This window comes from Elephas maximus, chromosome 22 (genome assembly GCF_024166365.1).
Source record: "Elephas maximus indicus isolate mEleMax1 chromosome 22, mEleMax1 primary haplotype, whole genome shotgun sequence".
Classification (NCBI taxonomy): domain Eukaryota; kingdom Metazoa; phylum Chordata; class Mammalia; order Proboscidea; family Elephantidae; genus Elephas; species Elephas maximus.
In genome coordinates this window covers 67230619-67245813 of record NC_064840.1, presented here as the reverse complement: position 1 = coordinate 67245813, position 15195 = coordinate 67230619, and the positions used below count along the sequence as shown (strand labels likewise).

Here is a 15195-nt window from a genome sequence, read left to right as displayed (position 1 = left end):
CTCACGTCTACCAGCTATGCTTTGTGTTGACAGAACATCCCTTGTCCCAACGATGTTGAGCCTTTATAATTCCAACACTCAGAATGCTTCATAGGGAGCACGGCCTGCCAACATCTTGATTTCAGACTTTAGCCTCTAGGACTATGAGAGAAAAAAATCCCTGTTCTTTTAAATTGCCCAGTTTGTGGTATTTTGTTACGGCAGCCCTAAGAAACTAATATAATGGTGTATGAACAAAATGATAATGTGAATAAACAGATAGACATATAGTACTGAGAAATATAATAAATGAAATGAAAAAAATCACTAGAAAGATTCAACAGCAGCTTTGAACAGGCAGAAAAGAGAATCAGCAAACTTGAAGATAGGACAATTGAAATTATTCAGTCTGAGGAGCAGAATAAAAAAAGAATGAAGAAAAGTGAACAGAGCCCAAGGAACCTGTAGGTCACCATCAAGTAGAGCAACATAGAATTATGGGAGTTCCAAAAGGAAGAAAGTGAGAGAAAGGGACAGAAAGGATATTTAAAGAAATAAAAGCCAAAAATGTCTAAATTCTATTGAAAGACGTGAATTTACATCTCTACAAATTTCAACAAACTCCAAGTAGAATAAATTTGGAGTCACACTGAGACACATTATAATAAAACTGTGAAAAGGCAAAGAGAGAACATTGACGTAACAAGAGACGAATGGTTTGTCACATACAAGGTATCCTCAATAAGACTAACATCTGATTTCTCATTAGAAACTGTAAAGGACAGAAGGTAGTGGGATGGGAGAAAAATGTGGCAGTCTGCTTCTGTAAAGATTACAGCCTTGGAAACCCTATGGAGTAGTTCTACTCTGTCTTATAAGGTCCCTATGAGTCAGAATCAACTTGATGGCAATGAGTTATACCTATTATCATAATCCCATTTGGGAATGGGTTTTCTTTGTTATGTTAATTAGGAAGTATTAGTCAATTTCTTTTGAGATAGATAAGAGTACATTAAGCAAGCAAGCAAGCAAGCAAGCACAGAGGGGAAGACACACTCCACGTGGTCACCAAAGAACCTAAGAAGAGACGCTGAAAAGGGACAAGGGCCTTCCTTCAGAGCAGACAGAGAAAAAGAGCCTTTCCCTAGAGCCAGTATCCTGAATTCAGACTTCTAGCCTCATAAACTACAAGAAAAGAAAATTCTGTTAAAGCCACCCACTTGTGGTATTTCTGTTACAGAAGCACTAGATAACTAAGACAGACAGTAACTCAAAGCCATATGAAGAAATAAAGATCTTCAGTAAAGATAACTACATAGGGAAATATAAAAGCCAGTATTATTGTATTTTTGGTTTATAACATTTCCAAAGATGAAGCATGTTCACGTATGCTGTCTTTGTATGCAGCTGTCACAATGACACGTGTAGGTATGCCCACAGATAGTACACCCTCCAAGCCCTATTATCACCCCTTCTTCTGACTTCCTATAACACTGTTTGCACATTTACCCTGTTATCCATCACATTGTATTGTAATTGTTTAATGTCTTTCTTCCCTACTAGGCTAGAAGTTATGTTTTTGAATCAGAGACCGTTATTTATCATTTAATATCTTTGCTTCACTATAGTATTTCCCAACTTAATAAATCTTTGTTGAATAAATGATCTTTATTTGTATATGCGTTACTCACATGTCTTTCACATCCAGTATTAGCAATTCTTTCTCCTTTGCCATTTATAAAGCAAGAAATTAGAATCCCTTAAACCAAGGGCACAAAGGAAATGATACAGGCATTTCTTACCGAGCGCACTAAAAAATACTTTCCTTCCATTAAGTAAATTGGCTTCTGTAAGGTGAATAAATATCCTGTACCAGAACCTCTTTATCAGAAGAAGGAGATATTGTGTTCAAACAAGACTATCCAAGTTCAAAGGCTAAATGGCACCAGAAAGATATTTTAATTCTAATGTATGATTCATAATTAATTTCTCAGGAAAAAAAGTTGACTTTTTTTAAAGTTGCTTTAAAAGTGAGGTGACCACATGATGTAAATGAAAGTGAACAGAAAAATGATTCCAGATTCAAATGCTTCCCAAACCTGCCTCAGCCACGCTCAGGATGTATTGGCTTTCTGTCACATAAAAGTAATCTGTGTTCATAAAAAGAGTGACCTGCTAACCTGGTTACTCTTGTTAAATTCAACTATTTCAGTAAAAGAGGTTGATACCCACTTCAATAAGCTTAACTTCACTCTACTCATTCATTCATTCAACAGTTATTGAGCATTTATCATGAGCCATATCCTTACTCAGCAGCATACCTGAAATAAATAGTTGCTACTCTTTGTAACGTTTTCTTCAAGATTATTCAGTAGAAGATTGACAGGTAGACTAGAATTAGGTAGGGTACAATGCAAGAATTAATTCATTCAATCATTCATTCAACAAGTAGGTACGAGAACCTACCATGGGGCATGTGTTTTATTAAGTGATAGGGATACAAGAGTGGAGAAGATAGCCCTCATCTTCTTGGAGTTTGTAGCTTAGTGTGCAAAGGAAAGACAGAAGACAGATATTAAGTAAAAGAACAAATAAAAAAATGCAAACTTTGATAAGTGTAATGAAGGAAAAAATATGGCATCTTAGAGATAATAGCAGAAGGGAAACCAGTTCAGACCAGGTGGTCAGGAAAGACCAGTATTAAGAAGAGCCAGTTAAACTGAGACATGAGAATAAAATGGCACATGTAGGGCGGATGTAAGTAGGGCAAGCCTGATGACTTATACCTGTTGCTGTCAAGTCGATTGCTACTCAGAGTGATCCTATAGTGCAGAGTAGAACTTTCCCATAGGGTTTCCAAGACTGTGGAAGCAGACTGCCACATCTTTCTTCTGCAGAGTGGACAGTGGTTTCAGACTGCAGACCTTTTGTTTATCAGCTGAGCTCTTAACCACTGTGCAACCAGGGCTCCTGATGACTTATAAAGGGTAGAAATGTGGCCAGTCACATTGTATTTTCAGGCTGAGCAGAGAAAGCAGGCTTGAGGTTTATCCTGAGCATGGTTCAGATGGGCATCAGGAGACATGGCCAGTTCAGGGCTTGATTGTAAGAAAGAATCAAGCCACAGAGGCACGTAAGGCAGGGTGGGAAGCCAACCCTAGTTATGGATTCAGTGAACTTCTGTTTGACTGTAAACTTGAAATATTAGATAGCTCTCTGGTCTTCTTCCATAAACACCTTCTCACACTGGTCCCTCATTGACTCCAAAGAGACCAAATCTATTAAGAGAACTTTGATAGCCCGTATCTAAAGCCCTGTCTTCATCTACCTAAAGGTCCTCAGAACACATGTTGACTAAGAGGGTTATATCCTCCCTGCAGATTTGAAGTTCAACTAAGAAATTCAAACTCCTGTAGGGTGGGAAAAGCTCGTCTTCAATTTCCACTGATTCTTTCCCATTGATCTTCCTTTGGAGCCCACCATTAGCCTTCCTTTTGGTCCTATGAGATCTTGGGCAGGGGTTCTGACAAGAGGGCACTTGATATTGTCTTGTCGAACTAAAGGAAAAGAAAGCTTTGAGTATTGAAATTGCAAAATCCTAAAGTAACACAAATATTACAAGCCTACAGAATGGGATATCAAATACCTGCATATTTCTATGAGGGTTACTTTAAAGCATTCTGTACAAATGGGTGACATTGGATGTATTTGTATGAGGAGAAGGAGCAATTTAATGTATTTAAATACACAGCTTTGTGCTTAACTAAGCACAGCAGCCCATTTTCTCATACTATATTCAGGCAGTGGGTTTCCATGTTTAAGGAATTATGAATTATTGAAAAGCACTTTGTAAAGCTGGCAGCCATCCCTGAGCCACAGTCTGAATCAGATCTTTAAACTTCTAATATTTCTTCGGTGTAACCCTGCATGAAAGGAGCGCTCAACAGAGATCACAGCAACACTAAATAAAGGGAAGATTTTGTAATTAAAATACCAAACCAAGTGAAAAAGCAAAATACCAAGGAAAGAATGCTAGACTAGAAGCGAGAAGACCTGTGTTCTGACTTCAGTTCTACCAATTAAAAGCCATGAGTCCTGGAGTAGCATTTGATCCCCCTGAGTCTTATTTTTCTCGTTTCTAAAGGGGAAAAAACAATTGTCTTCCCTCTTAGACTACACATACTTCCATACTTCAACATTTTCCAATTCAGAAGATTCGGAGATGAGTAACCCATCACACCTGCTCTCCAAGTGATTTGTCAGATGTGCCCTGTGGACCTGGCAGGTGCTTAAGCCTAATTATTATTATTATTTTTGTAGACCCCTTCCTGAAGTCTATGAAATTTTACTTTTCTGGGAATCTCTCTTCATTATTTCTTTCTTGACCTGTGCAAATCCATCTTTAGTTCTAGATTATAACTCGAAATGTTTTCTGCTGCTTCTGTGGATTCCACATTCACCTCTGCTTCTTGGTGCAGGGACTCTCTCCCCTCTAGGTATCCAGACAAATTCTGGGAAAGCAGGTAGCTCCTAACATACCAACTCTCTGCTACCTCCACCACCAAGGAAGTTTGTCACTTTTTTCTTGTTATCTAAATTTTCCAAGTTGGGAGTCAGACCTACTCTGTTCTGCCTTCTAGATACTAGGAGATTTCACACCTAAGCCCCTGGATGGCTGCCTGAAATGCTCCTTCACCAAGTGTGAGATATGTGTCACACTCATCAGCCTTTACAGATGTCCCGTTCTTCAAGGATCTTTGCTCACCATTTTATACCCTGAAACTAAGAAAAGGCAATTCAGTGTTGAATAAGTGGTACTCATATTTCCTTTAAAATAAAAAAAATAAAATAAAATTTTTTTTAATATATATTTCCTTTTAAACATTCTGCATATGTGGATTTGTCTTCCCCTCCCTTTTGTACCTGATTTCTACCATATTGGCGTCTCATTCCAACATCTTATAATATAGATGAAAAGACCATTCCAGATTTATCTCTATTAGGTAAGAAAATAACACCATGACTACTATGACATTTAAATTTATACTCTTGTTCTATATTCATAATGTTTTGTTTTTTTTTTTTCCAAACTAGGACACAAATCAGGAGCCCTGGTGGCGCAGTTGTTAATCCCTTGGCTACTAACTGAAAGATCAGCAGTTCAAACACACCAGCCTTGGAAACCCTATGGGGCAGTTCTACCCAGCCCTATAGGGTCTCTATGAGTCAGAGTCGACTCAAAGGCAATGGGTTTGGTTCAGTTTTGGTTTAGTACACAAATTGTGATATTGAATATTGCTGTGAAACCGGCTTCAAAGGCAAGAAGTTGTGACGCCCACGGCCAATCACGTTTTCATGTCTATCTCAGAGAAAACTGTGCCCTTGATTGTGTCTCTGCCATGTCCTAAATATAAAAATAATACTCCATCAATGTGAGAGATATTCAAAAGGACCCAATCTTAAGATTACAATTTTAAATAAAATGGTTTTTTCTTCAAAAAAATTCTTTTCCTCACCTCTCTTCATTTTTGCACACTGATTTCAGCAATTCTACTTTTAAAATCAGCTCCATCTGGGGAATTTTGGCAAAAGGTAAGACAGTACACAATACTGGGGAAGCCAGCACAGCTTGTCCGTAGCAAGGTCATGGAAGCTCCATAGACACATCCAAACTCCCTAAGGGACTGAATTATTGGACTGAGGGCTACAGGGACCGTGGCCTCAGGGCGCATCTAGCTCAACTGACATAACATAGTTTACAAAGAAAAAATGTTCTACATTCTACTTTGGTGAGTGACATTGGGGTCTAAAAGCTTAGGAGCAGTCATGTAAGATACTGTACTGGTCTCACCCCATCAGGAGCAAGAGAGGATAAAGAAAACCAAAGACACAAGTGAAAGATTAGTCCAAAGGACTGATGGGCCACAACTACCACAGCCTCTACGAGACTGAGTCCAGCACAACTAGGTGGTGCCTGGCTACCACTACTGACTGCTCTGACAGGATTACAATAGACGGTCCCGGACACAGCTAGAAAAAAATGTAGAACAAAATTATAACTCACAAAAAAAGGCCAGGCTTACTGGCCTGATAAAGACTGGAGAAATTCAGAGAGTATGGCCCCCAGACACCCTTTTAGCTCAGCAATGAAATCACTCCTGAGATTCACCCTTCATCCAAAGATTAGACAGACCCATAAAACAAAAGGAGATTAAAGGGGCACACCAGCCCAGTGACAAGGACTAGAAGGCATGGGGGGACAGGGAAGCTGGTAACGGGGAGCCCAAGGTCAAGAAGGGAGAGTGTTGACATGTTGTGGGTTTGGTAACCAATGTCACAAAACAATATGTGTACTAATCACAAGCTAGCTCTGTAACCCCTCATCTAAAATACGATAACGAATACATAAATAAATTTTAACAGTTGTAAATAAAATAAAATCAGCCGCATCTGGTCCTGAAAAAAACAATAAATTGCACCTAAATCTGGTCAAGCCACTAGATCTAACTGCCAAATTACAGGTAATACAGGGAACTGAGGAAAATGTGAAGGGACACTATAGAAATTCCATCAACAAAATTGAGATGTGAGAACCTTTGCAGGATAGGTGACTTGGATTCTTCAGCAACAACAAAAAAATTGCAAGGGTAGAAAGATAGCTAGAGGTGAACCTACAGATTGAAAAATATTTTAAGGGAGATATAAACCAATTGCAATGTTATGGACTTATTTATCTTTTTTTTTTTTAATTGTGTTTTAGACAAAGGTTTACACAGCAAATTAGTTTCTCATTAAACAATTAATACACGTATTGTTTTGTGACATGGTTGCCAGCCCTGCTATGTGTCAACACTCTCCCATTCTCAACCTTGGGTTCCCCATTTCCATTCATCCAGCTCTTCTGTCCCCTCCTGCCTTCTTGTACTTGCCCCCTGGGCTGCTGTACCCATTTAGTCTCATATACATGGTTGAGCTACTTGTGTTATTGTTTGTCCTATGGGCAGGTCTAATCTTTGGCTGAAGGGTGAGCCTCAGGAGTGAATTCAGTACTGAGTTAAGAGGGCGTCCAGGTGCTGGACTTATTTATATCTTGATTAAAACAGACTGCAAAGACATTTATGAAACAATTACAGAAATTTGAACTCTGACTTGATATTTTATAATATTAAGAAAATATTAATATTTGAAATGTGATAATACTTTTTGAGGTTATGTGTTTTAAAAGAGTCCTTACCCTTTAAGGTCCATACTGGTACAGTTATGGGTAAAAATTTAGAGTGTTTGAGATTCGCTTCATAATAACATAGTGGTGGGGTGGGAATGGGAGGTTTGGTGAGAAAACAAGATTGGCCATGATTTGATAATTATTGAAGCTGGATGATGATACAAGAAGGCTTATTATAATATTCTCTGTATTTTTATATACATTTGAAATCTTCCATATTAAAGTGTTTTTTCAAATCAGCTGAATAATTTACTTACCAGATGGCTGAATAAACATTTTATCATTTTGACTAAAAAAAAAAAAAAACTAGCTGAGTTAATGTAATGTAGACTTAGTCTGAGTCAGGTATTCGACTTTTTCTTTCCCTCATTGACCAATGGCATAAAAACAAAAAGGCCGCGGATGTGAACTGCTAATGGAAGTCCTGCAATATCTACACACCACAGAAGTTATTTGCTTTGTGCTAGACTACAAAGTGAGTGGAGAAAGTGCACAACGTTGTCCTTTGATTTGAGCAGGGAAAGCTACTTTAAAAAATTTTTTTTTTTTTTTTTTTGTAAGAGGGACTAGGAAAATGCAGTGTAACGATCCACTCTTTCTCTGAAGTATGATGGCTTTGCTGTTGTTATTCAGGTCCCTGTGAGAAAGCGTGATGGATCCTAGACACTATGCGGAGATAAACTATGGCTGGGATTCACTAGAATACCATCTAAACTATTGAAAATAGAGCTGTGCCAGGGAGGGAGGACTTCAGTGGTTTCTGTAACACTTTATGTCTATTAAAAAACATGATACAAATATGGTGAGATGTTAGCATTCTTCTGAGTGTCAGGTATATGGGTATTGTATTTTTCTCCATTTTCCTATATGTTTGAATATTTTATTAGATAAAAAATACATGGTTTTCCTGAATTTGCTTATTCCTGTAGCTTGGGAACTAAACCAAACCTGTTGCTGTCAAGTTGATTCCAACTCATAGCGACCCTACAGGACAGAGTACAACTTCCCCTTACGGTTTCCAAGGAGCACCTGGTGGATTCAAACTGTCAGCCTTTTGGTTAGCTGCTAAGATCTTAACCATTGTGCCACCAGAGCTCCATAAGCTTGAGGACTGGAACAGAAAATATAATTAGTCTAGTTTTGTACTTGTGAAGACAGGACCAGATCTTTACATGTATTTTGATTGACAACACCATGCAGAAGCCTGTTTTTCTCTCCACCCCACCCCACTATATTAGTTATGCTGCTTAAAAAGAAAACAAAGCTGTGATCAGATTAGTAAGTGTCATGTCTTAAAATGCAAACATTCTTCAGGGGTTAAGATATAAGCTGCCACTCAACTGTCAGTGTGATCAGATGCACTAGTTCCATGGTCCACTTCATTTGTTCCAAATGCAAGGAATATTTATTCCTTAGGGCCCATGAAGTGACTTACCCGTGTACTCAGATGTGTGCTAAGCATTGCCTGCAGTCTGAAGAAAGAGTATATCTCACAAATACACGTGCTACCGTTTTTCATATGTAAGTAGATAATGTTGGGATTAATAAAATACAAACCTGTTTGAAACGTAACAGAATTCAAAATGTCTTTTGGTAATCATATGTTTTCTCAGTGGATTAATAAAAGTCTAAAACTGATCGTGGAGGATGTCAAAATTTGGAAATCTCTCCACATCATCTGGAAGAGATGTAACTCATTCTTTTTGCTGGCCATATAATATTCCATGGTGTGGATGTACTGCAGTATAGTCAGTCATTCCCATATGTGAGTTTTCTCTTTGTCTTTGGCTACTACAAGCAATGCTACAGTAAACATCTTTGGCATATGGCCTTACAAACAGGCCCTTTGATGTCTATGAGGCATATTCCCGAAAGTAGAATTGCTGAATTAAAAGAACATTGTATTTTAGGTTTTCATAGATGTTGCCATGTTGCCTTCTAGAAAGCAATTTTGCAATCCCACAATGTACCTAGAAACCCTTTACCATCGAATCCATTATGACTCATAGTGGCTCTATAGGACAGAGTAGAACTTTCCCATAGGGTTTCCAAGGCTGTAATCTTTATGGAAGCAGCCTGCCACATCTTTCTCCCACAGAGCAGCTGGTGGGTTTGAACCACTGATCTTTCAGTTAGCAGCCAAGTGCTTAACTACTGCACCAGCAGTTAAAAGCCCATTGCCATAGGGTCGATTCCAACTAGTAGTGACTCTATAGGAAAGAGTAGAACTGCCCCACTGTGTTTCCAAGGAGCAGCTGGTGGATTCAAACTGCAGACCTTTCGGTTAGCAGCTGAGCTCTTAACCACCACGCCACCAGGGCTCCACAAAACAATGTGCAGGAGAGCCTTTTTCCTCACACCCCCACCAGCAATAGGTTTTATAGCTCTTTTCAATATTTCCAATCCAATGGATAAAAACTGATATTTCATTGTTATTTTCATTTGAATTTCTCTTACTACTACTGAATTTGAGCATTTTTTCATGTTCTTTGACAATTAGATTTGTTTTTCTGTGAATTGTTTATTCAAATCATCTTTGCATTTTCTATTATATTGTCTTTTTATTGTCACCCTGTAAATGTATGTATATACATATATATATGCATAGATATTACTATATGTTATATACATATATATATGTTGTTGTTAGATGCCGTCAAGTCGGTTCTAACTCATAGCGACCCTATGTACAACAGAAACAAACACTGCCCAGTCCTGTGCCATCCTCACAATTGTTGCTATGTTTGAGCCCATTATTGTAGCCACTGTGACAATTCATCTCATTGAGGGTCTTCCTCTTTTTTGCTGACCCTCTACTTCACCAAGCATGATATACTTCTCCAAGGACTGGTCCCTCCTGATAATATGTCCAAAGTATGTGAGAAGTAGTCTTGCCATCCGCACTTCTAAGGAGCATTCTGGCTATACTTCTTCCAAAACAGATTTGTTCATTCTTCTGGCAGTCCATGTTATATTCAATATTCTTTGACAACACCATAATTTAAATCATCAATTCTTCTTTGGTATATTGTATACATATATATCAGAAATCGACCTATATCTGATGTTGCTCACTCCCTCCCACCTCTCAAGTCACTCTATCATACGAATCATTTATTTTCTCCATAGCAATTTCCATTATTTACAATTATTTTCTTATTTATTTCTTGTCTGCCTCTTTCAACAAAACATAAGTTCTATGAAAGCAGAAACTTTTTCTCACCTGTGTCTCCTATAATAGTGTGAAACATATGGTAGGCCCTCAGCAATATTCGCCAAATGAATAAATGAATAAATGATGGGCTAAGTCTAATTCAAAGAGTCATAAAATTTAATGCTTGAGTCAAGGCACTAGTGATAAATGTCATAATTATGGCAAGCATACACCCTGAATTTTCTGGAACTGTTTTGATTATTCTTTTCCTTTAATTATATATGCATTTGTTAGACCATGTGTCTAGAGTTTGATTCATACACGGACATGTACGAATTATGTATAAATTATGTGTGATCACAGATGAGAAAGCAATATATAATGCTTGGGGGACTATTAGGAATGAGAACAGCAAAAGTAGTAGGAGGAGGAGTTCGCTATAAAATAAAGAGGAAAGCTATAAAGATAGAAGAATAATCAGATTGAAGACACAGAGGTGAGAAATAAAGAGGCATGTATGAGTGAGTAATCTGGTGATTAAAGAATGTAACATGCATTTGGGGTAGAGAGAAGGGTAAAATGAACAGTGACTAAAAAGGCAGGTGGTGATTACGTTGTAAAGAACTTGTATGTTAAGGAATTTATACGTTTTCTTATAGAAAATGTGGACTCATCAAAAGTTTTTCAGTAGGGGAGTGACATAATCAAATTTATGATACAGGAAGAACACTCTGGTGGCAATGCCATGAATTAATTAGAAGGGAAAGAGAAGTTTTTATTAATAACATTTCTTCTCACCACTTTAAAATGACTTGTGCCAAACTAGTCTGAGTGTATTTTATGGACAGTCTTTTTAATAGAATTAGCCAAGTCAGCACACATTTCCCAAACCGGATGACAGAAGAGACATTCTAAATTTTATCCATTGGCTTTCCCTGCCCAAAATTTTTTATGCTGAAGAATAAAAATCATATGAGTTGCACTAATTTCCTCAATAAAGTGGATGCTTAACTTGAATGAGGGTTGTGTTCATTTTCTGCCAAATTATACCAGCTTCTAATATTTCTGAAATGCTTCTGAGGAATTTTACATGCCGAGTACTGTTCTTGACCTATCCCTAGAAATGAGCGGAAGACAAACTTGTTTGATTGTTAGGAAACATATCACCTCGCTTTAGCCTTTCATAGTTAAAGTAGGTGTATGTATCCACATGGTAAAGTTGTCTATATTAGGCCAACATAAGGGAAGATATTTCTTTTTCTTGGTTAGTTGAGTAAAATCAGAGAATATTCTTTGGCATGAATCTTCAAATCTGGACTAGATATTGATCAACTAAAGTGGATAATTGGCACACCTCCCATTGGAGAGGTAGCAGCTCTCTCTTCAGGTGTCATTCGCTTCTCCTTGGACGATTAAATAATGACTCCTTTGACAAGCCAAACCTCACTTTACTGACAGAGTATAGTATTGTTTAAAGGACGTGACTTTAAATCCCTACTGTGCTATATCCTAGCTGAATAATGTTCATTCAATAAATGGCTGAAAACTATTTTATGTCAATTATTGGTCTAGACACCAGGGATTGCCCTTAAGGAACCAGTAGTCTGGTGAGAGAGAGAGGTAATGAAATAAATAATGAATAATGAATAACAGAAGATGAACTAGGACCAGTCATGGCATAAGCATGAAGGGTAATCAGGGAAGGTAGCTAGATGAAAAGGCCGCTCAGATCAAAGGAACATCAGGGGAAAATTAAAGGTATGCCTAGGAATGGTGTGTTTGGTGACCCCAAAATAGTGAAGCTTGGCTTATTTATGTAAAAACAAAGAACGTGTCTATTTTCAGCACTAAAAAAAAAAAAAGCACTAAAGACAGCAGTGATTCCTAGCACCTAAGACAGACCACAGTGGTTAAGAGCTTGGCTGCTAACCAAAAAGTCAGCAGTTCAAATTCACCAGCCACTCATTGGAAACCCTATGGGGCAGTTCTACTCTGTCCTGTAGGGTCACTATGAGTCGGAATTCACTCAACAGCAATGGGCCTTTGGTTAAGACAGTGTTTGATACATAGTTGGAGCACGGTGAGTATTTGGTGGAAAAATAAATGAAGTAAAAGATGTGTGAGAGACAAAGCTTTAGTGACACCAGGCAGAGGGCACATTATGGCTGGATTTTTTTCCCAAGATTAGACATTTTGATTTTTATCTTGTATACGAGTGTTTTCAAACTTAGCTAAGAACTAGATCATCTGAGCTTTGGGTTAACCATTAAAAATACAGATTCTAGTCCTCTTCTCAGATAACCGAACCCAAGCTCTAGAAAAGGAGCCTGGAAATCCATATTTTAGCAAGTACTCTATGTGATTCCAATGATTAAGCATTTGACGAAACTGGGTGAGGTAAAAAATTATGAGGTTCTGAACCAAGGCAACAGGATTAATAGCGGAAAACCAAAAAAATCAAACCAGTCGCCACTGAGTCAATTCTGACTCATAGTGACCTTACAGGACAGAGCAGAACTGCCCCATAGGGTTTCTAAGGAGCAGCTGGTGGATTCAAATTACTAACCTTTTGGTTAGCAGCCGAGTTGGTAACCACTGCACCACCAGGGCTCCTAAAAGAGGAAAGGAGGAAATAAATAGATTATATGCTAATTAGGTTGAACTGCCAGAACTCATCGATCGTTGAGGGGTAATAGACAGGTGTCTAAGATTCTGATTTTGGTCCCTAGGTTAAGTTGTCATGAAATACAATAAAGAATGCTAGAAGAGAAATAAGCTTGGAAGAGAAGATAATGAATTTTGGACAAGTTAAATATGAAAAGGAGCTCCAGTGGCTCAGTGGTTAAAGCACTCAGCTGCTAACCAAAAGGCCGGTGGTTTGAACCCACCAGCCTTTCCGCAGGAGAAAGTAGTAATAGCATGCTTCTGTAAAGATTTACAGCCTTGGAAACCATATCGGGCAGTTCTACTCTGTCCTACAGAGTCAGTATAAGTTGGAATTGATTCACAGCTATGGGTTTGGTTCATGGGTTTTAAAATTGAACTGCTTATTGTACAATTGAGAATAAGATCCAGAAGATAGGAGAAATGTGAAACTGAATCTCAAGAAAAAACTCTGAGCTTGAGCTATAGAGTGGGAACTGTTGTTGTTGTTGTAGTCAGGTGCTGTAGAGTTGGTTCCGACTCACAGCGACCCTACGCACAACAGAACGAAACACTGCCCATCCTTACAATCGTTGTTATGCTTGAGCTCATTGTTGCAGCCACTGTGTCAATCCACCTTGTAGAGGGTCTCTAGCTGCATATAAAAGATGCAATGCCTTAATCCATTCCAACTGGCACAATAATTCATGTTATGAAATTCTGCCATGTGACATAGCCCCAGTAGTGTACTGGCACATGTTTATCAACTGGCTGTCCAAGAGGGAAAGAAAGCCCTAGTTCGTAGCATTTGCCAATTTCTGTGTTATAAATACTCTCATGATGGCAGACCTCAAGCTACCAACCTGACACCACTGATCAAGGATCTTGGAAGAGTGAGTGCACACATGGCTCCCACCAGCCAATCGAAGCTGACTCCACATATCGTTGCCTTTTGCCCCCCAAAAACTCACTTATGATGTCTTTTGGGTTATTCTTCCTAATGGGTTCTTACTCTAGTAAAAAATTTTCCATCTTAGCAATACATCCGATACAGTAAAAAAAAAAAAAAAAAAGTCAAGTCCAATACATTCAAATAACAGAATTTCTTCCCAAACCTCCCATCTGTTCTTCACAATCCTCCCCATGGATCAGAGCCACACTCTGCTCTTTGCCAACCTACACGACTGAGCAGCTGGGTAAAATCATTACTCATTGTCCAGATGTACCATAATTCATTCAACTCTCGGTCTTCTTTGAGACTTCTTTGGCCTGTCCAACTTTCGTCAAAGGAATTAGCTTAAGTGGTCAAACTAGATCCACTGACTTAGGGCCCAAGTTCCAAGGTTGTTGGACTCTGATGGATTTGGTCACAGTTCCTGGATTCATCTCACTTACATCATTTGAATTTGCATCTTTATTCTGCTGAGAAGTTTCCACGTCATTCATTTGCCTCCTACTATGCAGTCTGCCAATGGAGCCTTTGCAATTATTTCCTGAAGGATGGGAGAGAGTATTAAGATGAGGCAGCAAGGGTACAGTAAATGTTTCTGCTGGAATTAATTCATGTTTCTAGGGAGACTGCAATTATCTCTCACATTATCTGTCAAAATACCCAGGGTAAGTCTGATGTGCAACAAAATCTCATATCACACTATCTCCAGACTGCTTATCTTCAGGACACAGCTGATGGACAATGATTTGGCCTTCCTGAACCTGATTCCTGTATCATTTTCTGGACGTTCAAGGACCCGAAAACTTTTCCCTGAGTAGCTTCTGGTTATAAAGAAATATGGAGTCACTGGGTGGTACAAATGATTAATGCAGGTTCGCTGCTAACCAAAAGATGAGAGATTCAAGTCCATCCAGACATGCATCAGAAGGAATGGATGATCTACTTCTGAAAAAGCAGCCATTAAAAACCCTGTGGAGCACAGGCCTACTCTGAAGCATGTGGGAGCACCATGAGTGGGAATCTACTCAACAGCGAAAGGTACTGGGGAAGAAAAATGTCTAAATAGGTGCTTGACCAATTTTTAGTTTGACTTATCCTTACCACTGTGCTCTTTCATACGGTGCCTTATGTTTTCCATTTTATGTGGTAGAATAATCGTCTTTCAACACTTTTATAGATGTCATTTCTTTTACCTGGGTGGCATCGCTTCCTTTGAGATATCAACTGACAAGACTATTACTG

The 15195-nt window shown here is 38.5% G+C and overlaps 1 protein-coding gene across 3 annotated transcripts in view; it reads right to left on the bottom strand.

Annotated features, from left to right (window-relative positions):
• The window catches only part of FUT10 (fucosyltransferase 10), a 317556-nt gene that overhangs the window by 98852 nt on the left and 203509 nt on the right, over positions 1-15195 (bottom strand). The window contains exon 5 of one of the 3 annotated variants that reach the window (XM_049866549.1): positions 9824-14494. The exons of the other annotated variants lie outside the window; for them this stretch is intronic. The gene's annotated coding sequence lies outside the window, so the exon portion shown is untranslated. Of the gene's footprint in view, positions 1-9823; positions 14495-15195 lie in introns of those variants that run through there. 3 annotated transcript variants of the gene reach the window in all.